Source organism: Camelus ferus, chromosome 29, assembly GCF_009834535.1.
Source record: "Camelus ferus isolate YT-003-E chromosome 29, BCGSAC_Cfer_1.0, whole genome shotgun sequence".
Lineage (NCBI taxonomy): Eukaryota > Metazoa > Chordata > Mammalia > Artiodactyla > Camelidae > Camelus > Camelus ferus.
This window is the reverse complement of record NC_045724.1, coordinates 9,462,086-9,486,049: the sequence shown is the minus strand read 5'-3', so window position 1 is coordinate 9,486,049 and position 23,964 is coordinate 9,462,086.

Genomic DNA, 23,964 nt, shown 5'->3' with positions numbered 1-23,964 from the left:
GTAAATTTTGCTTTTTATTAAATATTTAATTTCTTGTTTCAATTCACTGTTTAATAATAATCATTTTTATTGAAAACTTATTATGTTCATTGTGCTATGAATTGTAGAATGTACTATTTTATTAGTATTTAAAATATGTGATTTAAATTATCTTACATGATATTTTGTTCAGTAATATTCCTATCCTTTGCTTTGCTCAAGTTTTCCTTTAATCTCTGTAATGAGACTCATCTCCTGAGGGCTTGGACTAATAGAGATAGTCAGCAATCTTCTCTGGAAGAGCAGGATTAGTCCTTTTTAGATCAGAATATAGCTTGGAATAATAACATGTTTGTCAAGATATTTACTGTTTCATGTAAGAAAAACCAATGAGCCATTCAAATCTTATAAAGTGAAATACAAGCAAAATATGAGTAGGAATCTCAAATTATTGTCCAGTTGGTGAGACAGTGATTTAAGGTCAATATTCATTAACTATTAAAATCTGTCTCTTTTCTTCGGTAGATGTACCACAGATAATGAAACTGGTGTAGCTTCTTCATTTTTTCCCTCTTTTGAAAACTTCTTATAATTAAATGATAGTCTCATATTTATATGGTGAGTCTCTAGCCAAAATGTTAAAATGCATGTGCCTTGAGTTCCCTGGTCCCCAGTTTGGGACCTGAAAATAAGAGAAAAGTACATAAAGGAGATAAAGAGCAGATAGAACAGAATCTTGGAGATTGAATTTTTAAAACCCTATTGTTTTTGCAAATAGGTACTTACTCACTAGACATAGTCGATTATCAATTTCTGCCAGGGATGTAGTAATAAAAGCTGAATTCATTTGTCAATGATCTGCTTTGGGGAAACAGAACTGTTAATCTTGAAATGAAATATACACAATTTACATTTTTACAGAAATCTGATCAAGAATTACCAAGGAGAAAAAAAGTTTCAATCCCACTCAAAAAACATATATAATGTTACTCTAAATCCTTTATATCAACAGAATATTTTGCAAAGTATTACCTATGTCATTCTGCTTTAGAGATTTCAAATAATTATCCCGTTGTGCATATAATTGTATTATTGGAAAAAGGAGTCAGAAAAAGAAAGAATTATGGAGAAGAAAACTTACATTAAGATCCGTGTTTGAAAATAGTGAAAGGAGATTAAGTGACAAGAGAATATTTTAAGCAGACCTTATTAATTTCAAAGTATATTTTCTTAGATTTAGCTTGACATGTAGGTAGTGATCCCACAGTTAGAAAATTTCTATTAATCTGATAAAATGACATAATGGAAGATGTACAAACTAACCTATTTAACCTTAAAACCATTTTGTTATTGAAAATGTTAAAAAAAAAAAAAAAGAATCACCTTTCAGAGTTATTTTGGAATAGAACTGACCTAGAATGAAGCTTATGACTTTTGGAAAATGAATCTTGTTAGCTTTTCTTCATGTTTTTAGTTTATGATGGTTTCAAATCTTGGTGACAGCCACATTAAAAATCTGTACAGAAGACTGCTTTTTGCTCATGAACAAAACAAAGAGAAAGACAGTACTATGACCTTATCTTTATTTTCTTATGAATAGGATGAAAGGGATAACTTTTCTTTTGGAAGCAATTATCCTAAACCATAGCCCAAGAAGTTCTGAATTAAGTTTAAAAACATTAAATGAATACAAATGATTCCAGATTTAAAAGACAATTTTTTTCCCCACAGGAAGAAAAGAATGGCTGTCAAAAAGTCACCAACATTCAACTCAAATATCATCTCATAACACCATTTCCCTAGACACTGAGGGACTATAAATATAAGATACGCTGTCTATCTTCAAGGAAGTCTGTAGGGGTGACATATAGAGTAAAAATATGTATAAATCAAAGCAGAAAATATTCCCAGACTTCTTTGCAGGAGCAGCTCCCTCCATGCCAGCCCCCTCCCTCCCCGACACACACACACTCACACCGTAAAGACTTCCCATGTTAATGTTCTTCAAGGATGGGTCCATGGCTTGTGTCCCCATAACGCTATATATTTTCGAAGAAGTCTCTAGGTCAATGAGTCTAAATACACACCAAACACAGACTTATGTTTGGATTGTAAGTGTACCTTAAACACAAGTTTCCCCAAACTGAAAGGATCTTCTCCCCAGAACTGATCTCTTCCAGGGTCCTCTGTCTTGGTGGATGGCACCATCACTGATTAGGCACAATCCTGGGACACTGACATCTCCTTCTCTCTCACCCTCCATATCAAACTATTACTAAGTCTAGATAATTTTATGATCTGAGTATTTCTCAGATCTGTACATTTCCCTTTATCACCACAGACATCACAATAACCCAAGCCACCAAGTCACGCCTCAGCCCCTGCAATAGCCTTGTAACGGCTTACTCTGCATCCTCCTTGGTTATCTTCAGATAACTTCCCAGGCTACAACCAGAAAGTTCTTTATAAAACTGTAACACCTCGCCTGCTTGAAACTTGTCAGAAGTTTTCCACTTCTCTTAGAACAGAGGCAAAATCTGTGTATTTCCTATCATGGCAAAAACTGCCACCTCATTTCAGCCCTTGCTTTATGCCCTCCAAATTTCTCTTTCATTCAGTTCCTTAATTAAGCCAAAGTCACTCCCACCATGAAGCTTTTGCATTCTTAGCTCCCTCTACCTTTTCCCCTTTTCCTCTTATTAATTCCTACTAGGACTTCAAACCTCAGTTTGCCTGTCAGTTCCTCAGAAAAGTTCATCCCAACTATCCAGAGAAAACCTAGTTATACATTCTCACAAAACACTTTCTTTTCTTACAGAGTTCTTTTTGTAGTTCATGTCAGTTTATCCTTATGTCTTGGAGTCATAATTTTATGAATAGCTATCTTCCCCAAGACTCTAAGCTCCACGAGACCAGAAATGCTCACAGGACAGAGCAGAGTGCCTGGTTCATAGTAGGTTCTCAATAAACATTGCTGAATGAATGGATGGATGGAGGGATAAAAGAACAGATGGATGGATGAGCAGAGGAATTAACAAGGCAAATGAAAAATGGAAGGAGAATTAATTCTCAAAGCAAGATAGGGTAAGTTTCTTGAGGTCATGGCTTTTGAGCTGAACCACGAGACTAAGAAACAGGGGAAAGCTCTTTCAGGTTAAGGGGAGGGAAGCTTTTTAAAAGTCAAAAGCCATAAAACCTTTTAGATATGGTTGGCATGATAAGTTAGCCAATGTGGCCAGAGCACGAATCTGTGAGGCATTATATATATATATATAAAGGGCATATATATATATATATATATATATATATATATATATATATATATATATATATATATATATAAACTTCTAAGAATCTTATTTTGTAGACAGTGAGAAACCATTGAAAATTCAGAGGGGGAGTGTGCCACTATTTAACCTGTTGAAAGATAAATTGAATTTAAAGCATGGACTAGAGAGTCAAGAGAATGGAAAGAGAAAAACTAGTGAAAGGCTACTTGGGAAAGAGAGTGAAGGTCTCAGCCAAGGCTGTGGAATTGGAGATGGAAAGGAGAAAAGGGCGAGGTACTTTTTAGGGAATGAACCAATTGTACTGGGTGACCATTCAAATGGAGGAAGAAGGTGATGAGATTCAAGGTGACTTTGATTTCTTTGTCCCACAGTTTAGAGGGTTTACCCTGGCCCTGGTCTGGATATGCTTCCTCTTTGGGGCAAGGAATCCGCAGATCTAAGAGGGATGTCCCCTGGGGCCCACTACCCATTACCAAATCAGCTCTGGATTCCTGAGACTGTAGATACCACACCCAAACTGCCCCAAATCCACTTCTGTAATTGGTGCAGTCCTCCTCATTGGGTCCATCCTCTGATATGCCTCTTTTAGCCTCAAGAGATGCTCAAAAGATAGCTGTTTGCAAGGGTACAGATACAGCCTGCCCCTGAGGTATGGGGGTGCACAGGGTATTGGACGCAGCCAGGAGGTCAGGGAGAAGGAGCAGGTCTGGAATGGTTCTCATCCTTTGTTATGCCCTGGGGAGGAATTCCCAGAAAGCTGAGAGAAGTTTAAATTTGAACCTGACCTTCAGGATTTAATGGAGACATATTTGCCAGAAAAGGAGAATCAACTATACTCAACTGTTAAGATATCAGGTATCTGTTAAGAAATCAGACCTAGAGACACAGACTCGAGGGTCATCAGTGTGGAGCTGTTCACTGATGCCACAGATATGGAGGAAGTCCCCTCTGGACCAAGCACAGATTCAGAGTCATTACAGAAGACTGGATGTAGGACAGGCAGAAAGAATGGAGCCAGTGAATGAGACGTAGATGGAGCAGTCATAAACGTAGAACGCTTCTCAGATGAGCAGTCAGAAAGGTAGACACTTGAAAGCCAAGGGAGAGTTTTCAAAAATAGCAGGATTATTAATAACATCTTTTTATAGAGAGGTCAAGCTGGATGAGACCTGAAGAGTGACCAATAGATTCTAAATGAACCTTTTAAATAATTGTTGCAATGTCTTTTTATGGGCAGTCGTAAGATCTTAAGGGATTCAGAAGGAAATGAAATATGGAGAAAGAAAGGGTCATGAGTAATGAACATTTTCCTGAAAAATTTAGTAGTGAAAGGAATAAAAGAAAGGAATGGGCAAGTTTTTATTAGGATAGGGGATAATCAGACTTGTAGCCAATGATGTGGAAGACATGAAAGGTGCTCAGGAAAGGTACATAATTGATGGAGAATGTATCAACATACCTGGGAAGTAGCAGTGGGTTAAAGTGGGTTAAAGGGGCACCAGAGTTAGTCTGAAAAGCAGGGGCTGCCATTATAAGCGAGTTAGAAAGAAAGTAAGTATTAGCGATTGAGAGAATTTGCATCTGGTGTTCTCCAGTTTTTTCTGTGATATATAGAACATGTTGTTGGAGGATTGTTATATGAGTGGTTTAAGAAAAGCAGAAAACTTCTGGAAAAATCACTGTAGGAAAAAAAGTAGCAAGTTACCTCATTAAATGAATCAGTGAGCCACACTGGTCTAGCAAAGGCTGCTCTATGCATTGTCATCAAATAATTCAGGTTTGGTCATGTCTCTCTGGGCAGACTCAATGAAATGAGAGTGGACAAGTGAAGACAAGGAAATGGCAGCGAGAAAGAGATGGAGGCAAATCTTGACTATATCTTCCTGTTCTGAAATATGAAATATAAATTTGGGACAATCCGAAGGAATTCAGTTTTCCACTACAGTGGAGGAGCTGTAGGAGGCAGAATAATGGTCCCTAAAGATGTCCACGTTTTAATCCCCAGAACCTGTTAATATATTATCATACAAGGCAAAAAGGACTTTGCAGAAGTGATTAAGCATAAGGATCAGAAGACTGAAAAATTCTCTCGGATTATCTCGGTGGAACCAGTTGAATCAAATGTGTCCTTAAAATTTGAGAACCTCTTCTGGTCGTGGTGAGAGATGGCAGTGTGAGAATGATCGGACACCTCATCGCTGGTTAAGGGAAGTAAAGGACCACTGGCAAGGATGGAGAGAGGCTTTCTCTAAGGGGGCCTCTCAGCTGACAGCAAGGAGACAGCGATCTCAGTTCTACAACTGCACAGAGTCCTCCCTCGGTATCCACAGGGGATAGGTTCCTGCACTTTGATTCTGCCCTGGTGAGAGCGATCCTGGATGTCCCACCTACAGAACTACGAGATAATAGATTTATGTATGTTGTTTAGGCTAAGTTTGTAATCATTTGTTATAGCAGCAATAAAAAAAATACAGGGGCCATTATAGACATAAATTGAGACTTTATAGTAGTTTCCTGAGAAAAGAATGGGGATTTTAGGGAAAACATAAAATATTTAGGAGGACATCAATAAAGACTTTTCAGGTTTCCAAAAATGCATGGATAATTGATTGTTTTTAAAGTCATACACTTGTAACATTACACAGAGGTAAAGGATCTCACATTACATGACTTAAAAGAGAAATTACATAATAAAATGTGAAAAATCAGTTTGACAATTTGTCCTAAAAGAGTTTTTATAAATTGAAATGAAAAATATTTCATATCAAGAACTCCACCACAAACCATTACTTTTTGTAATTAAAGAAAAACATTGTTTTGAAAATAAAATGGGATGAATTTCTACTGTCCTAGGAGATTGACAAAATGAAAAGGACTGACCTCTTGGCTCCTATTTAAATCTAGAACGGGTCTAGGAAAGCCTTGGTCTTAGTCCTGGTCCAGCTCATATGGCAGTGTTGAAAATTGTTCAAGAAAAAGAAAGAAAGAAAGAAAGAAAGAAAGAAAGAAAGAAAGAAAAAAAACCTCTTGGAGCCTTTTGTGATTTCATAGCAAAGATAAGTTTCATTCCATCCTGTTTCCATTCAAGTCCTACAAGTCCCGCTGGTCCGCGAAAATTGCTCTTGACAGAGGACTGAAAACAAACGGGAGCGGGCCTGATTTTGCTGATGTGCAGCAGAGAGGCTTCCCAGAATTTCCTCTTGGCAAAAGCAGATCTTTCAATTTACATAAAAAGTGACTGTGTTTTTCCTTTCACTTGTACCCTTTTGATTTACATTCTTCCTTATTGACTCACTTCTTCCTGGCGTGTTAAAAATCAGCCCTCAAATTCTAGAGTGACTAAGAATGCCTTTTGGCTGGCCCTTCCTCGGGCAGTGCTCCTCCATGACCACACTCTTGCTGGTCCCAGCTCCTTCACACCCATTACTGGTCTGAAGAATGGGGCTCATTCTGGGGTGGCCCTTGTGGACTCCTTTGCTCTGCATGTGGGGAAAGTAAAAACTTATTTATGACCCAAGACCCTGTGTGGTGTTTTAGTGCCTAAAATATTTTAAAGAGCGTAATTTTTGTTAAAGAAAGCAAATGTAGTGAAATTTTAGTATACAAGGAAGTAAAGTGGCAATTTTTAGGAATAATGAAGAAGGATGGTATGAAGAAGACTTACCAACAAAATGAATTCTGTAAATTTGTGTCCATTTAAACTGATAAAGGGAAGCAGAAAGTAATAAGAAAAGGACCATAGTTTTGGGGACTAGATAGAACTACCTTTGATGTGAACACAAGTTTTGTGACATTACTCTGTGATCTTGGACTTAATATTTAATCTTTCGGAGGCTCAGGTTTATGTTTTCTGTTGTTCCCATCTGTAAATAGGTATGGTGACACCTACCCTACCAGGCAGTCATTGTAAGGATTGAAACACCATAATTCCTGACACATTGAACAACTGCTTGGCATCCTGTATGATCGTTGAGGGTAGGAAGGACGTCTTCTCATTTTGTTCTTTCCATGCTAGACACACAAAAGATACACACTGACTGGCTGAACAAGGGCAGCCAAGTGAATAATCTAGAAAACAGACAATTGGAATGAACATATTCCTAGTGGGGAAACTTACATGTGGCTTTCCATGGAATGAGACTTAATTCATGGATAGCCAATATTTGCAATTTGGTTGCATACTGTGGGAAGATACAGGTTGACCAGAAAGCTACTCAAGACCTTCCTTTTAAGGTCTTGCAATTAAGAGACAACTGGCCTGGGACTAACGTCTTTATAAAAATAAATAGAAACCCTTTATACACATTCTTTTCTTTTTTTAAACACTAGAATCAATGGATCTAGGCTGTCATCCATTTAATATTAAACTGCATTAGGAGTTTATATTAGACAATGGGATTCTTCTCCTTGAATACCCAAATACAGTGAATATATTTGGTAGGGCAGTTTGGTAATTTTGGGGTTTTGATTTTTTCCTCTAAGAAACCCCTGATCCCAGAGTCCAGAAAAACTTAAAGCTAGAATTGACCAAAGATTAACTGGCATGATGGCTTGACTTTATTCTGTCTAATTCCCATGGTTCTTACAACAACCTCTTAACTTATTTGGAACTCTGTAGTAAGAATATTGTTGAGCTAAAATTTGGGCTCTTTCTCATAAATAAATATGGTAACTGGGAATAAGAAAAACACATTACCGGTAATCAGTAAAAGACTTGACTTGAAAATACATGGATTATCATTAGCATTATTTTTAATGTATTTTTATAGCCAATGTGGCTTGCATTCAACCAAAAATGATTCATAAATATTTTAAGGCCATATGTTTTGAGGACAGTCAATCAAATTTAAATAAAGCACTTGTTTTAAAATGGCATCTTTAAATGTTCAACTAAAAGAATGAGGGCTTCCTTTAGCCTTAAAATAACATCATGCTTGTTTTAGTGAAGCTAACTGCACCAGGGAGTGAATATGAATCACTTCTAATTTCATTAATCTATTTATGTTACTGCTCATTGTCTGAATCATCAAAGTATGATGATGTTCAGGCTTTTAAGGAGCATGAGGTTTTGTTCTTTGTTTTGCAATAGGTTAAGAAATTTATATCATGTATTACTTGTGAGTGCCTACTATGAGTGGAAAAAGTAATCAAAGACTTGCAGTGGCAAAACATTTCTGTACCTGATAATGTAAACTCAATGGATTTAAGCGATTTAAAATACTTAGCTTGCTATTTTGTAGCAGTAAATATGATGAAGAACAGAATTAGATTATAGTTTTTAACAGAAAACAGAACAAACTTGTTTGTATCTAATTAAATTGATTCATTAGCTATGTTATAATAACTAACACACTAAGGAAAGTATTGTTAAATAATTAAATATGGAGGCACTCAATATTACAATATTGCATTGTTTTAATCAAGGTGTCAGTTCCAGAAATGTAGATGGCCCTGGGTTATGGACCTGGGACAAATAAAGCTGAAGAGATTTAAGGGACAGAGATGTTGGAAAAGCAGAGAAGTAGATAATGAAGAGATGATTCAGTGGTGAGGGCTGAGCTAGTGTTCTGGAAGCAGGTCAGAAAATTGGGGAAATGGAAGAAGAGAGGTTTATAACTTTTATTATTAAAAGAAAATGTGGTGGGGAGAGTATAGCTCAGGGGTAAAGTGAGTGCTTAGCAGGCAGGAGGTTATGCATGAGGTCCTGGGTTCAATCCCCAGTACCTCCATTAAAAATTAATAAATAAAAACATAATTATCTCTCCCTCAAAAAGAAAAAAAAAAAAAAAGAAAATGTACCTTGGAAATCAACATCCATCAGCTCCAATCTTAGTTCCACTGATTGCTTACAGCCTGACCTCAGGGTCACATCAGAGCCAGCTCTCTCATTTGGAAACTGGAGATAACACTTGCTTCTTATGGCTGTTTCATGTGTACCCACCATTAGGCATTATCTTTGGACTGATCTCTTCTCTCCAGGAACTTACATTTTAGTAGAGGAGAGAACGTGCACTCAAGTAAAGACAATAGAGTGTGATGTATGCAGTGTGTGCACAAAGTCCTCCAATGACAGAAAGATGGGAGGGATGAGCTCCATGTGGACAGGGGAGGGTAGCCTGCACAGAGAAGGAGATACTGAAACTTCATCTCATTATTGATTGTCTAAGGTAGGGACCTGTCTTTGTCTGCTTGGGCAATAAAATACCATAGATTGGTGGCTTAAGTGACAGAAATTTATTTTCCTACAGTGTTGGAGGCTGGAAGTCTGAGATCAGGGTCCCAGCATGTTTGGGTTCTGGTGAGAGCTTCTCCTTCTGACTTGCAGAACGCTGCCTTCTTCCTGTGTGTCCACATGGTCTTTCCTTGGTGTGCCTACTGAAGGAGAGAAGCTGCCACTGTCTCTTCCTCTTCTTAGAAGACCACCAGTCCGATAGGGTTGGGGCTCCACCCTTATGATCTCTTTGAACCTTCATTTCTTTCTAAAATGCTGATCTCCAAATATAGTTACATTGGAGATTAGGGCATCAACTTGTGAACTGGGCTGGGGGTAGGGGGTGGGGAATGTGATCCAGTCCACAGAGCATCTAGTTAGAGGCAGGCAGCAAGGCTGCAAAGATGAAGGGACAGTGGATACAGAATCCACAGAGAGAGGCTGAGCAAAGGAACAGAAGCTCAGGCAGGCAGTCTAGTCCACGGGCCATTCTTCACCAGAGCTGAAGTTCTTCACAATAAGGTAATTTTTCTCAGACTAGGACTTTTTGCATATTTCCAATTTTTTAGGGCAAAAGGGTGTCTCTAAGTGCAGCTATCTCAGGCCATCTGGTGTAGCTCAGTGGGAGCACATGGCTGAAGAAATGATGCCTATATAGGAACAGATGACAGAGAAATGGGAAAAGCCATTGTCCTCTCCACCTTTGATTCTTCCATGGGGCGGACACACTAGCAGATGTTCAATCTGAGCCAGTTAAATTAGCCTGCTAGGAAAATCCACAAACTATAAAAACAAACTTGAGTTTTTGGTCCAGTGATGATGGAATGTATCTTCTTTTCAGAAAAAAAGAAAATAAAATTACTGCTTAATATTGCAGGAAAGGTGAGGTATTTGTTTGGGAGTTTGAGATTTGCAGATACTCACTACTACATATAAAACAGATAAATAACAAGTTTCTACTATAGAGCACAGGGAACTACATTCAATATCTGGTAGTTACCTATAATAAAAAAGACCATGAAAAGGAATCTATGTATGTATATGTATGACTGAAAAATTACACTGTACATCAGAAATTGATGCAATATTTTAAGCTTCAATTTAAAAAAATCCAAATATTTTAAGCTTCAATTTAAAAAAATCCAAAGAAATTACATATTCTCCAGAAGCTCAGAAATGTTGAACTCAGGGAAGAGTGGGTGTAAACAGAGCACTGTGATATGAATGCCCTTTCCACTGTCTCTTCTGTGTGCACAAGAGGACTGGAATTCTGCCGCCTTCTTTCAAATTAGGGGCCAATGACCAAGCATTGGCCAATGGGATGTGGGCAGCTGGGTTGCAAGCTGCTTCCAGGCCCGGACCTTAGATCTCCCTTGAGTGGTCCACATACTCTTTCTTCACTGCTGTAGGTGACACCCTGTCTTGGAGACCACATACTGTACCTTCTGAAGTTGTGAGATAGAGGCAGCTCACCTAACCCAAACTGGCTTTATATGAGTGAGAAGAAAATTTTTTATTGTGTTCAAACCACTTAAATAAAGTATAAGTTAGTTTATCTAACTTATTACCCTCTCCATGTGTGAGGAAATGTGTTTTCTGTTCTGCTTAGTTCTATTTTATTTTAGTTTTCAAAAATGCTGGTCCCGACCTACTCTGCTGATTTAATGACCCCTAATGGTCCTGAGCTTTAGTTCAAAAAGCATCCCTTTAAAGAATGCTAGAGTTCAGGCAAAGTAATGCAATGCTTGCCACTAAAACAGTTGGTTTGAATCACATTCTTAAAGACTTTGGGGCCATGGTTCAGACTGATCACAATTAGGAGGTTTCATCATCTTCTTAGGTGGTTAAAATCCTACCCCAGTCTTCTCACTGATTGCTAACAATGGGAACTAACTCTGAAGACTTGCATTTTTCAAAATAAGGCAAATACCATTAAAACATTATAAATATTCATGACACACTCCATAGAAAAGACAAAGGAAATGAGATACTAGTTTTGAAATGATAGCGTTTTCCCCTTTCTTGATCTGTGAAGGTTCAGACTGCCTTATTGGGTTTCATTTTCATGCACCGTCTTCTTCAGTCTAGGATTCCAAAGCTTTCATTCCTATCTAAAGCTTTCTGGAACAGTCTGGCTGAGGCACATCTCCAGGAGCTATTATCCCTCCAGCTGCTCTTCCTCCTTGAGGCTTACGTCCTCCAGGACAAACATGAGGCCAGTTAGATGTTGACCTTGTAATTAACTCAAATACTTAAGCTCTGAGAAAGGTTGTTCACTCTCTAGACATGTCACCGGGGAGCCAAATCTTTTCTCCCTGTGCTCATGGCACCCCGAGCCATGACTCTTTCATGAGACTTTGAAACTGTTCACAAAGAGAAGAATGTTGTCAGGGTAGCACCCTCTCACCCCCTTTTGTTTGTTTTTGATTCCTTGCTTAAAGGAATATACTGGTCAAGCAAGAGGGTGTTGGGTTTAGAGACAGCAGATCTCTATCGCTTCTGAAAAATGTAAGAAGTCTGGATACCCTGGTGTAGCCCAGGCTTAGATCTGACTCAGCCCGCCCCCCTATCTGTGGGTTTCAAATGATTTGAAACCCTAAGGAGATTTTTTTTTGGTCTATCCTGTGTCTACGTAAAACGTTTGATGACAAGGAGCCAAGTAAACTTTCTGTTGATAAGAACTTTTATTTAAAAATTTTCTTTCATTAAGCCACCTTATTATTTCAACATAACATTAGGAGCAAATTTAAAACAGATTTTGACCTCACTTCCTCACAGGTTAAAATTCTCTGATGTTACTTAGTTTTGGGGAAAAATGATTAGTAAATCTTTTTGCCTGAGTAGTTAAAAGCATGTGGTCATGGTCTTATGTGAAGATTCCATATTCTGTGGATTTGCAGAACAGGAAGAGAAATATAAGAAACTATCTAATAAAATCACAAAATGCTAGATAACCAGCAAAGTACAAATGAGGAATACTCAACTGTGATGTTGTCATTTACAACAAGGCAGAATCTACTAAGAGTAAAAGTGATCCATTTATGTCAGATATTTAAAAACAGAACAGAAGTCATGGAAAAACTTAAAGTTTTTCCATGCCATTCTGGACTTATTCTAACTGCAATAAATTAACCTCTAGTACTAGTTCCTACATTGATTATGAAGCATGATTATTGTTTAAGGCCACTGATATCTGGGATGAACCAGAAGCAAAGATAATTAGGTTATTATAGCCATGATGGCTGCTGACATTTGGGAGGAAGTAGAAAGCAGCAGAGTTAGAAAGGAGTGGGAATCATCTGAAGCACACAACCATGGAAGTCAATGGAGTTTTCACTGTAGAGAGCAAATGGGGGACAGAATCAAAGACTCTTGAACATCATGTCAAATGAATTAGATATTCTTCCTTTTACACGGAAAACCATCAAAAAGGCTTTAAAGCAGTGTAAAGCCCTATTAATTTAAAATTTAGATAGCAAGCCTCATTGTCAAAGACAGATTGGACGGCTGGACTGGAGGCCAGAAGTCCGAGGTAGCAACCTAAACTTAGACGGGAAAAGTAGAAATGGGGAGTAGTGGGTAGAAAAGGATATGTAAGGCAATGCAAATGGAGAATTACCAGAACTAGGGGATCAACTGAGTGTGAGAGTGAAGAAGTGGAAATTTAAAAATGATCCCAAGTTCCCTTTCATGGTGACTGCAGAGATGGTGATACAATGAAAAGAACACAGTAAACAGATATAAACTAGATAAACAACAAAGACCTACTGTATAGCACATAGAACTACTTTCAATATCTTGTAATAACCTATAACGGAAAAAATCTGAAAAAAGCTGAATTGCTTTGCTGCACACCCGAAACATTGTAAATCAACTCTACTTCAATTAAAAAAGAAAAGTGAGTTTGGGGATAAAGATAACCTGTTCAGTTTTGAACCTGTTAAGTTAAATTGTCAAATCACACCCCATTCATAATGGTTTTTGAAAACCAGGTCAAAGAATTCAAATTTCATACAGTAATTAGACAAGAGCTGCTGAAGAGCCAAATTACAGAAAAATAAAGATAGTGTTAAAGTATAATTTATTGTATATATCCATATATATCTTTTAAGAAGAAGAAATAGAAACATTCATCTTTCAGAAGCTAGTGATGTAAGCATGGCGATAGCAACAGAAAAACTTAGGAAGGGACCACAGAGGAGAGATTTGACATCACGTCACGTAAGGAACCCAGATCCCCTGACCTACATAACATCTGGGTCTGAATAAGGTGGCTTCTCCAGGTGGACTAAGTCCTACGGGAGGAAAGCTTCACGAAAATGATAAAAGACGTCCCCCCCCGTGGTGGTCTATAGTGCCATGCTGCAGCTCAACACGTAGCATGTAGAGTGTGGCCTGAATTTCAGCTCCCACTCACAACCTTTGACCTAGTTTCCCTTGCAGTGTGGGTGTGGGTGCCAGAGGGAGGGAAGGTAAGCCTGGAGGCATTTGACCAGATAAGAGAAAAGGAAGGGAGACTTGTCTTTAAGAAGATAAAAGACTCTCTTGGGAAAGGAAGATTAGATGTTTTCAAATGGCTTTACTGGGCAGAATTTTGACCAGCAGACAACTATTTCAAAATAGCAGGTAAATGTTTTAAGTAAATAAAACTGCTCAAAAGCATGGTTGACTTTCTTTGGAGACAGTGAGCTCAGTCATTGAAAGTCATAAAATGGACTCTGGGTGCCTAATTGATAAAGATTTTATAGAGGAATCCTTCAAAAAATTCTTTCAAGGCTGTGATTTGATGATCACGTGGGTGTTACGACCAGTAAATCTATAAGCACAGAGGAGAGCTGAACCCCTGGGATGGAGGAGGCAGAACTTGGTTTGGTTCTTGTAAGAGGAAAGTTTTCTCAAATACAAAGATTCGGGAAAAAAAATAGAAGCTCCCCCCCAAATTACCTTTTAATATTTGCCTAGCTGTATAATGTCTGCTATAATTGACTATGATTTAACTAACGGTATCAGATCAGCTTTGTCCTAAAAGTCCTACTTGGATTGATGGATTACTCTAGGAGAAGTTGGTGTGGATGAAATCCTGATTTGACTTTGGCTAGATTATGTGTCTGCATTCCCCAGAATTTTCTAGTGTAGGTAACTGGAGAGCTAGTGTTTGCTGTTTTGTGTTTCTGTATTCAACCGCTTTGATTTGATATACTTCACATCTTGAACATCAATTTTATTTCAAAAGGGAGGTCTTCAGTATGATCTGACTGTAAGTAAGTGTACAGGTAGGAAGTAACTGTATTTAACTGGAGTAAGAAAGTAAGAGTAATAAGTATCAAACACCTTGTTTTTATTTAATGTTAAATTCATTGGCCAACTAATTTAAGGAAAATATGCCTTTTTTGAAAAAAAGTCAGTTGATAAAAATCAAGTTTTTTCAAAGACTTCAGCAATGCAGGAAGTTGAAAGAAAATGGAGAAAGGATAACAGCTCACCAAGAAGGACAGAGGGGGACCTGAGCCAGCAGGTCAGTTACACAGCTAACGATGCTTCTGTCTTTTCAAAGGATAAATAGAAGGTCAGGAAGATAACCATCCTGTTTCCTGGTTCAGGGAGTTGCTGTAGATCTTGGAACATATTCTACCTTCCAACTCACAGCCCTCACTGGCGACTAGAAACAGGTTCTAACAGATCAGTGTGTCTAAGAGTTAATGTTACAAGCAAAGTAGAACATCAGGTCTAGCAATCATGTAAACCCATACCTATTTTAAATGACAGCAAAATAATCAGAATTGTAAGAAATGGAGGAAAATGAACTTTCAAAAGATCAGTGGGACAGTAGACCCATGAACTCAGTGCAACCCAAATACCTCATCACTTTAAAAAAACGGACTTCTCATTTAATTTATGAGAAATCCACTCATCAATCCTTATTTCTAGGATGCATTCCACTTGACAGGCACTTAAGATGAAACAACAGCAGCTGCAACCACCACCCAGTACCATTTTTTTTTTTTAAATCAGTTGTTGTCTGCCTGATATAACAAGCTAACTAACTGAAGTGCCATTTCAATTCAAGTAGCTTCATTAAGTGACCAGAAATGTGCATCTTTATCATAAACCATCTATTACTGGCTTTAGGATACTGTCATTGCTATTTAATTACAAGTTCTTTATGTCAACATGCAGAGAAGAAATTAAAGTAATTTCAACACTGCCTTACGTGGCAACCTTTCATAGTCTCTTCCCATTTGGCATGAGTATAGCCTAAAACGAGGTTCAGCCCTGTAAGGTACTATTGTATGAGTTATCTATTGCTGTGTAACAAATGACCATTTGAAGATGGGGCCTTGTTTGCCAGTTCCCAGAGCTGCAAATGTTTGAGGTATCAAAATGGTGCTGACTCTTTAAGTACTCATCACATCAGACCCTTGCTATGTTCCCCGTAAAGACAAGAAGGCCTCTCTCTCCACTCTGACCAGGTTTTGTCCTTCAGGCCCCAGAGCAACATGGCTTATGCCTGTGCCTGACAGGGATCTTCTGGAGGACATTTCTTTTATCTTCTGCAAGCAGCCCCTCTATCACAGGGTGTGTTGGTTACTCTGATGTGTCAACTTGGCTGGTACCATAGTGCCCAGGTATTTGGTCATTTTCCTGGTGTTTCGGATGAGATCAACATTTCAATTGGTGGACTCTGAGTAAAGCAGAATTCCCTCCCTAATGTGGGTGGGCCTCACTCAATCAGTTGAAGATCTGAGTAGAACAAAAAGAACAGCCTTCCCAGAGCAAGAGAGAAATCTCCAGCCTTGTGGCCTTCAGATTGCGACTGCAGCATGGGCTCTCCTGGGTCAACAGCATGCTATGCACTCGGCAGACTTTGGATTTTCCATCCACTATGATGATGCAAGCCAATTCCTTATAATAAATCTCTCCATGTACATAAAAATATATATTTACATACACACATCCTATTGGTTCTGTTTCTCTGGAGAACTTTGACCAATACATAAGGTCATAGTTCATGAGAATGGGCAGGACACAGTGCCATTCTCTCCCTCCTGTCTTGGCTCCAGGGCATAAATCCTCTCCCTCTTCGTTTTGGACTTCATTAAAACTCCTCAAGTGACTCAACATGCATGTCCCTAAGGTTTATTCCAGTTTGGACTGCTCTCCTAGGATAGATTCTGAGAAGTGGAATTCTTGGGTCAAAAGCCATGAGTATTCAAGACTCTTCATTCATATAGGGAAATTGGTCTCCTTAAATATACCTTCACTGGGCCTCCATCAGCAATGAATATTCAAATTTATATAGTGCATTGTTATTCTGATTAGCATTTATTTGATCACTGGCCAAGATGAATATATTTTTATGTTTATTAGCCATTATCCTTTCCTTTTCTGAGAATTGGCTTTTCATGTCTTTTTACTCATTCTTTTCAGGGGAAAGGATGAGGACTGAGAAAGGACATTAACTTTTTATCTTTCATGTAATGTGAAAATATTTTTCTCACTTTGTTGCTTGCCTTAACATTTTCACGAAATTTTTTCTTTTTATTAAAGAAATATATATTTATTGTAGAAAAAATTTTAAATGTATAAAATCACATAGAAAGAAATAAAAATTACCCAAATTCCCCAGAGATGGCTATTACCAACATTTTGCTGTAAGTTCTTCTGGTCTTTTGTTGTGGATATATACAAATATATGCACATAAGTATTTTGCTTTTAGGAAATTACATTTCACATTTTACTGCTTACATTTTCAAGTTTAACTCTAGAATATATAATGAACATCTTACCATGTTATTAAATGTTATTTTATAGCATGATTTGTTTAACTTACTTCCCGTTGGAGATTGCTGATTGTTGCCAGTTTTTACCATAGTAAATAGGAACGAACATACTGGTAAATAAATCTCTCCAAATATCAGTAGTATTAAATAACAGAATTATAATTTCTTGTGAAAAAGGAGACATATTTTAAACACTTCTGATACATATAACCAATCTTTTCTCCAATGCTATGTATAACTCCTACAATAATATAAGAAAATGCTCATTTCTCTATACCCCTAGCAATATTTGGTATGATTATTAAAAACAGCACCACCAGAAAATAACTTTGACAATACGTAGGTAAAAATGAGCGTCTCTGATATTTCACCTTTTTCTTGATATTCATTCTTCTATTCATTCCACTAATAATTACTGAGTACCACCACAGACCGGGCACAATGTTGACTCCTGAGAAAACAGTAATTCTCCCTCCCCTCCCTGAATCATTATCTTCATTTTCTGGGTCAAAAGAAATTCTTGCCATGGACTCGTCCTCTCGAGTATCCAAGCATCTCAAGGATACGTTGTACCTCCCCTATTTCTCAATTATGGTAGAGTTACTCCTATAGGACAGTCTAACCCTTATCTGCTCTGTTATGGTCAATACTGTAAAGGATAGTTCCATCTGAGTAACTTTTTTTTTCAGATACATTCTTGATTTTTGTTAAGATCAATGTAATACAGGAGGTATGGGCAAATCAGTCAAACAATGAGCTTCTGGGAGAAATTATGAAATAAAACTGAAAGGCAATTTGGTCTTGTAGAAAGAGGATAGATTTTGAGTTAAGAAAGATGTTGGTTCTCACACCTGCACTGTAGCTGTGAGCAAATTATTTAGTTGCTTCTTTTGTGAAGTCTGGCTTATATATAACACTTTTCTTACTGAATAAAAAAACCTAGAAGAGTACCAGCCACTGAGTAGAGCTAAGGGTTTTTGGTTTGTTTCAACTAGACTTTGTTACTTGGGTGCCCCCTTTCATAATCTTCTCTCTAGTCTTGCCTCCCTGTGTCTTCTGAGGAATCCTTAACATTCCCTGTTGGCCCTGGAAGACTTGAGGTTGTTAATCTGCACTTTCTTCTTTAGATGACGCCTTGTGTTATGAACCTGTCTTTGCCCGGCTCATGCACAAAACCCTGGTCTGACCAGACCCTGCTTTCCATGGTGATAAATAGTTTTCAGGAAATCTGTGAGTTCCTTGTGGGCAGAAAACATGTCCTGTGTTTCCTCTGTGTTTCTATCTTCAGCACCTGCAAGTGCTTAATGATCATCTATTGAATGACTATTCATCTGAACTTGGATGTTAAGGGCTTATGTGTGAAATCTCAAGAGTAATTTTTTTTTTTTTTGCATTTCAATGCCCTTCTTTTGTTTCATCTGAAGATATCCTAGCTACCTACTGAGAATGAACCCAAATGGTACCTTCCCCAGGAGGCCCTCCAAGCGTCCCTGATGGAAAAATTACTCAGTTCTCCACACTTCCCATGCACTTAGTCTATTTGCTTTCATTGTCTCCTCCTTTGGTAGACTCTGATCTGCTTATTTTTGGATTTCCAAATGCTCAACGTACTGAAGAAAGCATTCAATAATTGTCTGTCTGAGTAGGAGAGGGAAGCTGTGTTTAATCCTCCGTATGCTTTAAAGTTCAGTTTGTATAAAGAAGAAGCTGATTTAAAATGTCCTTGAAGGACAGACAGCAAAAAGAGGCAATGAGCAATCATCGGAGAGAGCAGGGGATGTGGAGACAGAGCAGGTTTGATTGGTGGTGCCGAAGTTCATGGGTGTCTGTATGGAGGCCAACTTTCCCCTATCTCCAGCTGCCTCTGGTCTCTGCCTGGTACCAGCAGGAAAGCCACTAGGGGTGGCAGTACTTTCCCTGTAATTTAGCAAATTAGAAATAATCCTCTCACTTTAGAGACATGTACTGATGATGGAATTCCAGGCACCACGGCAGACTCACGGCAGATATGTATACTTTTCAAAACACACTTGGAAGCCCCTGCCTAGAATGGTCCTGCTGAGACAAGTCCACGGGCCTTCCTGATGTAACTCATTAAAGGAAATATGTAGGTAACCAGAGCTGAGGTGGAAGGCAGAGGGGTAGATAAGGACCAGCTTCAGCATCTAACTGGTTATCACAAAAATCTGTCACTTCACCCTTGCAGTACCTCATGGCTTTGTATTAGGAAATTTAATTATCATGCTTTTGATTCAACTTCTCAATCCAAAGACTGAGGTGTTTTTAAAAAGACTAGACTTTAATTTCCTAAGGTTTTTAGGAGATATTTAACCTTTTCCTTGCCAGCATTTCTGAGACATTTTTCATTGATCATAGATGACCTTAGAACATCACCCAGTCCGCAGGCCTTTTTTCCCTCTTAACGCTTTATTTTATCCTTAAGTGCCCATTTTCCACTTGTCAACTTCGCAACGCTGGACAAAACTAAACTCAGAGTGTCAATGGAGGAGACTTTCCCAAGGATCACCATCAGGAGTGCCACTGTTAACTGAAACACAGCCACTTTCTAACGGCCCCTTCACTCCCTCACTGTGCGGCTGAAAAGAGAAGGAAGTACACACTATTGAGGAAAAAAGATTCAGTCTTAGAAAAATTTTGTTTCTCTTAATGTTTCTAGTTTGACTTTGGGAAAAGGAATATGTATTATTGTTTTCAGACATCAAGTCATCTGTGCATTTTGAATTTTCCACCAGTTATCTTCCCACGTGTGGAATGAACAAATGTGGGAAAGAATTGGAGACTGATGATTTAATTTTTTAAAAAATAAAACTGATGAGACAGCAAATGATATTCAGTTCTATTAAAGGGACTAAGCACAGACCTTAAAAAAAAATCCTTACATTCCTTGCATTGGGATTGTGTGATATGGTTCCACAATTCAGGGAGATTGGAAATTACAGAACATCTGCAGCGAAATTGGTTTTCTGTGGAAAACTGATGAATCACTTACTGCCAACAACTAGAAGGAAAAGCACTTGTTTATGCCCTTATGTAATGAATTTTTATGAGGTGAAGTTTGCTGTTTATAAAAAATACACTTTAAGCTGCTGTAGATGTAAAATAATAGAATTCAGAATTCAGAGCAATGCATTACTGCAAAGACAGTCACTAGCAGAATATTATCTGCTTACAAAACACCAAAACAGGACTATTACTTCTATAATGGAATTAAAAAAAAATCTCATCTACCCAGTTGGATTCGAGAAGAAAAAGTATTTAAAGAGACATAGCTGAAATTGACAGCTCCAAAATTGCATGTATTTTCAAAGAAAAGTTATTAATTCTCTCATTGTGCTTCTGAATTCCAACTGTGTTTTCCCTCAAAGCAAGATTGCCACAGAACATTTTAAATTAAAAATGGCACTCCTAAGTTTCACCACAAAGACAAACTGGGAGTGCTGGCCGCTCTGTGGTCTTACAGAAATGCATGCAGAAATCTCACAATACCCTCAGTTGTTCCGCTCAGCGTGAAGGGCTCCATGGTCAAACCCCAAACTCTCTTGCCTTCTCCACTTAGTGAGCATGCGTGTTGTGCCAGTCACTGTCTGGGGATGCAGTGTCACAGAACGGTGAGAAGGATACGGCCTCTGTCCTCCCTGAGCTCACGGTCTGTTTTGCCACTTGAAAAAAAGTCATCTGATCGAAACTGAGGAACATTTTAGTAGCTTTCAGAAGAGGTACTAAGAAATATCGCACACAATATTGGATGGGGGTCCTTTGCATGCCCTTTGTATTTGGTGGGGAGCTAAGCATTTTTAAGGCAATTAACCATCATTTCCTTGAATGGAAAACCATCATAGTATTTTATATTTTTTGTTGACTAAAAAGGCACTCCTGCAAACTGTCGGGGAGTGACGAGCACAGAGGCCATCAGGGAAGGACGCTACTTCCTGAGGGCTTAGGGATAACGTTTACCGGGGAACCATCCCAGACACCTAGCAGGACGGTAAAGCCTCTGGCTCCACAAATTCAGAACTGTGACTATTTAGACAAAGTCTCAGCTGAAGTTCAAGTTTGCGTTATGTCTTATAGGCACCCAAACCATAGAAATACCTCAAAAATGTCAGCATCTCTGTGTCCACATCTGGAAAGAATACAAAAATCCTGGGTGAGACCCTGTGTCTTGACTCTTATTTGAGGACATATGGTCACCTTACAGGCTTAGGTGAATTGATAATATAAAGTATTTATGTCAATTGTTTTGATCTGGTGTACTAGTTTCAGATATTTTAAAGTAATTAAACTACCTTTGTTTACAAATACTGTACATTTATTTTTAAATACCATAGAAATGCTTTTGGAAAAGGAAGTGGGAACTTTTTATCTTTTTGTTGCCTACAGACTTCAACGTGGTTAAAAAATGTATATACCATATGGAGTCAGAGATATAATATGTAACTTAAAATGCATAAACTATTCAGACTCTTTCAACAGTTTGTGGTTTGCCATAAATAAAGTCAGGCTTTATTTACTGTAATGCAAAAATAGGCACTCTAAGGTTTTTAGGGTCTGATATCTCCTCAATTCACGCATTTAAGGACTTGTTTACTAGTTGTGCAGATGTTTTACCTTTGAATTGAACTGAGACAAAATTGGCCATGAGATTTTACAGACATAAGTAACTTGTTTCGGTGTAATTAAACAGTATTATATGCTGTTGTAGAAAACTTGGGAAATGTAGAAAAGTATAAAGAAAAAAATCAAAACTGAATTACTTAGACGTTTATTATAAGATACATGCGCTTGTTTATCTCACAGTTGAGATCATATTGTACTTAATTTAATATCCTACTCCTTTCATTTTAATATATTGTAAGTACTGCCCTATGTAATTAAAGTTATTTGTATGTATTTCTGCATCAAAGTTTTTTCCATGGTATTTATAATATTGTTTGAGTCAATTAAAATGCTATACCAATTTATTTGTTTCCCCACGGTTGAACATTTGTGTTGTTTCACATCTTTATTACAAATAGAGGTATCTTGAACATCATTTCAATAAATCTGTACCTAAAATCTTATTATGATGTCCTTGAGACAGATTCTTAAGGTCAATGGACATAAACATGCCCACATAGCCACATCCATGTGATTTTCAAATCAGCTTTAAACAGATTTTTGTTTTACTGGCTCTGGGATTTTGTCGAAGGCATGAACCAAAACTGTTAATGAGAAAAAGTTACTTTCCTGTGAGTGAGAAGGAACAAGAACTACCTATTTGAATACCATACTTTTGGGTTTCCTGGCCTCAGGAGTGACTTGGTTTGACCTTGTTTGACTTGTTTTAATTGCCGGAGTAACAGCTCAAAGCAAGATTCCATGAACACCTTTGTACAAAATGGTGCCTACCTTTAAAAAAATCTTTTTTAAATGACATTTTAAAAACCAAAAGCTTTTCCTTGAAAATATCAAGAAAAAAAATAACAGATGACCCAGAAACATAAAGGTATATCCTGTCTTGTTTCACGACTGACGTACTCTTAGAAAGAAAAAAAAAAAAAAACAACAACATAGAAGCAAAATACTTGCCAACTTACTTGCGGGGAATATAAGTGTAGATGGCACACTCATTTTAGCTGCAGAGAACCACTGGGCAGCAGGACCGGAGAGAATATGGCCTATTGGTTTGGCTATAAAAGTATGTGTGGAATTGTTCTGTTGCTGAAAATGTCTTTTCTTAATCCAGTAGCACTTCACTTACTGAGCGCTGTTAGGAAAAACAGCTTTTTTAAAAGCCAGTGTTCCAAATGAATCAAGTTGTTGGCTTTGAGGGCCGACACATTTTCAAGGTTCCTTAAATACAGCAATGCTCATGTCGTAGCCTCCTTAACCAATGATACAGATTATAAAGTCACTTTTATCGATGATGCAAGGTCATTTTTTAAACCATAATTACTATTCAGTTAGCCCTCAGAGCCTGTGTGTCCCTACTCTAAATGTTACCAGATCACACTTTTTAAGTTTTTTTTCCATCGATACCAGGTTTTCCCTTATTTCTTGTTACTGTAAACATGCTTGCTTTTTAACAGTTTCCTCCCCCTCATCTGTTATTTTTAACCTGTCAGTGAAAGTTTATTAGAAATCTATCCAAAATAAAGCAGCCTCTAAGTGAAGACTCAAGGAACTACCCCGGGCGGAGAGCTTCGGTGCATGGAATCTATGAAAGTCTGTTTTGACTTCTCAAGGCTTGGCTGACTTCCGGGTCTCCGACCATTTCAGACAGTGGTGCTGTTAAGGTACCACAGACTGAGCAGAAATAATAACAATCATGACTCGTATCGATGGATTATTTGCTATAGCCTTTGATCTGGTTTCCTTGCTCTTATTCATACCTTCCCACATGTCAGCAACAGTGAGCCTTTAAAAGAATGTAAGTTTGATGGTATTTCTCTGTTTAAAATCTTCCAGTGGTTTTCTCAGACTTAGAATAAACTCAGGTATTTTTTCATCCCATCACGGGCTGGCCCCGGGCCCCCTCATCTCACTGCCTCCCTTCCTACCTCTCTTGCTTGTTCTGATTTCTTGTTGTTCCTTGAACAGGCAATGGGCTCTCATCTCTGAACTCGAGCGCTTGCCATTTTGATCTCCCGGCATTCCTCCTCTGCTTGGCTTTCTCTCTCATTTCATTCAGATCTTTTCAAA